Source organism: Ranitomeya variabilis, chromosome 2, assembly GCF_051348905.1.
Source record: "Ranitomeya variabilis isolate aRanVar5 chromosome 2, aRanVar5.hap1, whole genome shotgun sequence".
Taxonomy (NCBI): Eukaryota; Metazoa; Chordata; class Amphibia; order Anura; family Dendrobatidae; genus Ranitomeya; species Ranitomeya variabilis.
The window spans coordinates 1,048,404,207-1,048,410,206 of NC_135233.1; positions in this window are offsets into that span (position 1 = coordinate 1,048,404,207).

Sequence of the window (6,000 nt, forward strand, 5' to 3'; positions counted from 1 at the left end):
CCACGATTAACCCTGAATTGACAAATCCTACTACTACCACCACTGTGTGCATTATCGCCGCTACTGAACTTGCAACCAAAGCTGACATTCGAATCCAGACACCGGGTGACCTGGCCGCACCTGAGAGACGAACCAATGACATGGACGCCACATCAACCGAAAACGAGCCGAAGCTTTCCCGGTCAGGAAGTGTTCGCCACCCGCTGATGCCTTGCAACCTACTATGAGGATAAACCTCGGAATCCCGAGTATGTAAATAGTTTTCTGGAATTGTTTGTTTGTCTTCCTGATGTTTTGCTGCTAACACCCGACCAGGGTTGTCCTTAAAGGGATCCCTTAGTTGACCCAGGATCCCAATTGTTTTTGTTTTGCACCAAGTTCATCATTGTTTTGAAAAGACTGCCGAATCATGGACGGTGAATGATTCACAAACTGTGTTGTAAATAGTTTGCACCTTCTGAAAGGTGCCCCCTACTGGTTTTACAAGAAGGAGAGCTTTTTGAACAGACTGTTCCTGAATACAGAGCAGAAGTTCTTGCTTCAAACTGACTCGCAGATTGAGAGTCTGCATTACCTCAAAGAGACTTGAGTCCCTCTTAAAGGGAATGTTCACGTGATTGCACTTGGTATAATGTTGCCTTAAGAAAGTTAGATAGTAATGATGTTCTACATAGGAATAGTATATAGTTAGCAAGATAGTAATCGAGAAATGTTTGAATGATGTATTTCAGAGATTGAGGACAAGAGAGAATTGAAAACTGAGTTTCAATAAAGTGAACCCGTAGGGGTTAGTGAGTCCTCCGGAAGCCATAGAGAGATGGCTGATAGATATTGCACTTAGAAAGAAAGAGTTAATTTGTATTTCAGAATTTTACAGTAGGCCTTTAGTGGGTTAAGCATATACACCCTTAAAGGAAAAGTTAAATTATTGTTCAGAATTTGCACTTAGTAGATAGAATACCCGGCTGGCTAATGATGGTTATTAATAGTCAAGTTAATCATAAGTGTTATTTATACAATGTAAATATGTTTCTGTTTGTAACGTTCAAGTGTCCTCACCTCCCATAAAGGGAAGCACTGTTATATTTATTTGTTTACAGCATTTCAAAATTTTGTATGTCTTTTGCTAACATGTATTGTTGTTCTTCTTCCCAGTCCGGGAGTACTGGATTTAACCGGGGGGGAGTGCAGCTCCCCAGAGTCCTGGTCGTTGCAGTAACGTCGCTCTGCCGCTAAGGGGAGTGATGGTACGTCTGATTGCACTAAAGGAGTTCACCTGACCAGGTATCACAGTCACACATTACACTTCACACTCCGGCCACCAGGGGGAGCAAAGGGTTCTATGTATTAGGCCACTCCTCACACTCTGGTAAAACTGGGGGCTGGATAGGAAGTTAGAGAGAAGCTGACTGGGTTTTGCCCAGGCAACATCTAGTGAGGGAGTTACTGGGAAGATTCAGGGGGGTCTCTGTCAGGGGTGGGATCCTGACAGTGGCCTAGCAAAAGGACAGATCGTTACGGAGCCGCGCCTGCACCTCATTGCGGCGGCATCTTAAGAAAGGACACGAAGTGAGGTATATTGTGGAGAAGTGAGAAACGAGATCACAGCACAAAGGAGAAAGAACCAGTAGGAGTCGTGCCCCTGAGATCGTGGCAACATCCTATTGAGGCGCGTAGCCGGTGGCCGGAACGCCGAGGAAGTATTGGGCTCCAAGCATTACTTCAAACCCACGGCAGGACAGTTAATTATAGGTTGGCTGCCTCTCCTTTTACACCTAATGAAGACAACGGCGGCAATTGTGGGAGAGGGGCGTCTCTAGGGTCCCTATAAAATAACTCCAGGCCTACCCCGTCATACGGGTGCGTCCTATCCATACCATCTGGGGGACAGAGAGAGAAACATACACGACAGTTGTGAGGACTATCCCGTGGTGCTCAGCAGGGAAGTACTACAACACACAGGCGCTAGTAGGTAGGCACTGATTTCCACCTGCAAAGGGAACTCTGGATGTGCCATCGGACCGGCCGGTCTCAGCCAGCCCTGTTAGCAGTGCTCTGGATTGTGGATCCCGAAGCCTTCAGTAAAGAGACTGCAACCCTGTGTCCTCGTTATTCATCGCGCCTTGCACCATGATACCACCACCTTTCATTGGACGCCCCTTAGCAGGGTCATGGATCGGGTCTAGCCACCGTGACAACCCCAGGACCGAGACAGAGAGGCCCGGTACCGAGTATCCCGCGGCCCTGCGTCTGGGGGCGCTCCAATAACATCTACACCATCCGCTCTCATGAAACACGGACAATTCCATGGGGGCGGGGTCTGCTGCTGACACTGTTATAGGGGTGATGTCCCCCAATTTTGTACTAATATCCCCCATCCTGGGCCCCTTCTAAATGTAGATGGCCCCCATCCTGGTACATATGGCCCAGCATTCCTCGCATACAATGCCCCCCCATCCTGGCATACACGGCCCCTCCCCATCCTGGCATACAGGGTCCCCCATCCTTGTTTACTGCCCCCATCCTGGTACACATGGCCCCACCATCCTGGTATCTATGGCCCCCTATACTGAAATGTATGGCCCCAGCCTGGCTGGTATATTTGTCCCCCATTGTGGTATATATGGCCCCACCTCCATTCTGGTGTATATGACCCTCATCACACCGCAATAAAAAAGAAATAGATTCTAAGAAACCTTCCCTCTGCTCCCTCTCAGGATCCTGTTTTAATGCCAGCAGCTGACTTTAGCTCTTAAGTGGTGCAGCACATGACGTTGCTGCCATCGGCCCCCACATGCTGATGTTAGCTGCCGCAATATTCACTGGTCCCCATACCCAGGATTGTGAGCGTGGAGAGCAGTGAATATTTATTTTCTTTAATAGTGGACACACTAACAGTGCTAACACTGTGACCCCTATTAAAGAGAATTAATATTCACTGCTCTCTACTCTCATAGTCCCACCCACCTCACGGCACTGGCTTCAGTGCATAAAGGTGGGCATGGGGAGCAGTGAATATTCATTTTCTTTAATAGGGGGCACACATGTTTGGCGGAGCTGCCTAATCCTTTCTCCTGTGACCCGCTCCTCTGCTGCCACTCCCCCCCCAGCCACAGCTGGACTATCTTTTTTGCCCCCAAATTTCAACCCCCTTAGGGAAGCTGGAGGTAGAGCCTTAGGCGGGTGCCTACCCTTACTACCCCTCGTCCCTGCCTCTATCATTCTGCAGAGAGACATTACAAACAGCAGCCAGTCGCCAACCGGAGGAATACAGATTTGATGCACAGCCCATCACTGAGCCCATGGAGACACTCAGGTTGGGACAATCAGGTCACCTGGCCACCTACCTCAATGGACTGTCAGTTTCCTAAGCGTGTCGTTACCTCCTCTCTGTGGGTGCCTGCCAAAAGTGGGGTGCTACTGGAGGGGATAGTGGGCCCTGGAAGCCCTGAAGTCGCAGCGGCTCTAATCCTGGCGAGCCAGGGGAAGAGTGAGACTCTGTAATTTTGCACCATCTCATGTACTTGATGGGAATGTACTATATGGTTTTGTCTGTTGGTGGTTCAATAAAGTATTGCCACACTGTTTTACCCTCACCCTGTGTTGTCTGAGTTGTAGTATGCCCATGGGGAAGGAGAACAGGTGCTCAGTGGGATGAGCCATGGTCCATGCGGTCTTTCTAAAGACCTGGGCCAGTGGATGAGAGCACCCACTGGCCCTCGTGTCTCCATAGTGTTCAATACTTATTTCACCCGCTGCATGTTCAATGCAGGAAAACTTCTGATGCATCCATCTCATAGAATGCACTGACAAAATGCTGAACAGTGGGGTCAGTCACCGCTAGGAGTACATGACATAGTTGTTTTTTTTTGCTGGATTCCACTCTGTGGTGTACCTATTTCATAAATTCAATAAGCTAAACTAAGACATATGCCAAATCTGCCTTCATCCAGTGAATAGTGGTCTGTGGATCCATTGATCATAAGGGAGCATTCTTGTAGAATATGATAAAAGTAAAAGATGAAGTATGAAGAGACCCTAAGGGCCGCCATACACGTGAGATAATGGACCATTTTGGCCAATACAAATGATCATCATCCATATTGTTCATTTCAACCATTGCCAAACCAACGAACGAACATCGATTGGACATGTTGGATTTTTTCGGTTGATAGGCACTGGCAGACGCGGAATGCACGTTTAGAGAATTTATCTAGAAAGTCATCAATACTCCAAGACCCCAATACTGACGGTTGCCGTTTCTACTGCCCAAAGATGACCGAGTAAACATAAATGCTCCTGTGCCATAAGAAAAGTATCTATGAAATTAATATACAGGGCTTATATATATTTTACCAAACATATCGCCACGTCATCAAACAAAACCCAATGTTGCCCTAAATTACAATCCATGTATCGATGTATAGAAACATAAAACTACAATAGGAGTGACTCTTTGGTACCGAAATCCAATTTAGGCTACGCAATGATAAATGTTCTCTGTATAATTTATTTAGCGTCATGAAACGGATTTGCAGAATTCCCGAGAAGATGAATGTCCTTCTTAATGCCTCCTATTTATCACGGCAGCACTTACACCATTGTTGCTTATTTAAGGGATATGCCTGCTCCTCATAAATGGGCCCCGAGCTCTTTATAATCATCTGTGCTATAAAATAATGCCAGCTAATAAAACCGCTCTCCGTATTTCCCCGCCGGCTGGTTCTCCCTTGGTGCGGCTTGATCTGCCTATATGATATTAATACCTTTATTTTATTTATCGCCCTTTTTTCTCTGAAATATAGCAGCAGGGACCGAGCCTCCTGATGTAAACCATAGGTGCATTTACTTAATAGAAGGTGACATTTGCATATTCGCGGTTCTGCAAATGTAAAGGGGGATCTGTCATATTAGTGTACATATTATAGTGATTCACCGCGGGACACATGGTCAATGACAGAGCCATATTTAGTGAATATACAGGGAGGGTTTATTATCTTTAGTATGGTAATTTCAGGCTATGTCCTTTATTTCTGTTTTCCATATGTTAAAGTGGCCCTGTCACCAGCTCAAAGTGGTCAATTTTTGCACCTATTTAATTGTTGGAAAATCTACATGTACATTAACAGCAGTAGACTGACTCAGACTTCATCTTTTGTATTGAAGCATCTAATGAGCGTGTGCAAAAGTCACTGTGGAAGGTAGGGGAGGCGCTGAGCATCTGCCACAAAAAAATGAAATAGATATATTTGTTAATACAAAAACCTTATTTACATCACTTTCTGATTACATGTTCCATTTAGGTTAGGTTCGGTCAGCGTATATTCTCTCATGTGAGCGAATCAGGCCGATTATGCTAATCACACTCTGATCAAAGTTTAGATCACAGGGTGATCCGATCTTCACTGTTGAGGAGATGGGTAAAAAAAAAAAGTCTCCATCGTCTCCATTCTGTCAGTCCATGAGAATCATGTCATCCGAGTGCAGTCCGATGACTTCCCCAAACTCATTGACTTCCACGGCCGAGTACAACCCAATAATCGGATCCAACTTTGTCATGCTGCGATTTCTGCCTCACAAATACATAGAATTATAGAACGCCTCAGAGGAGATCTCATTTACATATATAAATATATGTGTGGTTAATCCAAAGGACTGGCACACGACTTATTCCTTCCAAAGACCATTCTAAGGACCAAGGGGCACTCGTTACAAGTAGAAGAAAGGGTTCTTTACAGTAAGAGCAGTCAGACTGGAATGCCGACCACAAGAGGTAGTAATGGCCGACACTAGAACAGCGTATAAAAAAGGGCTGGATAATTTTCACAACACACATAACATTGTGGGTTATAGTTAATTTAGTGACAAAGTGTCCAATTGATGGAGAAAGGTTGAACTTGATGGACCTGGGTCTTTTTTCAACCTATGTAACATCGGTCTGAGCGGTAGCCGATGTTTTGTCGGATCGCACTTGGTCGGAAAATAAGGTCGCCTGTATGA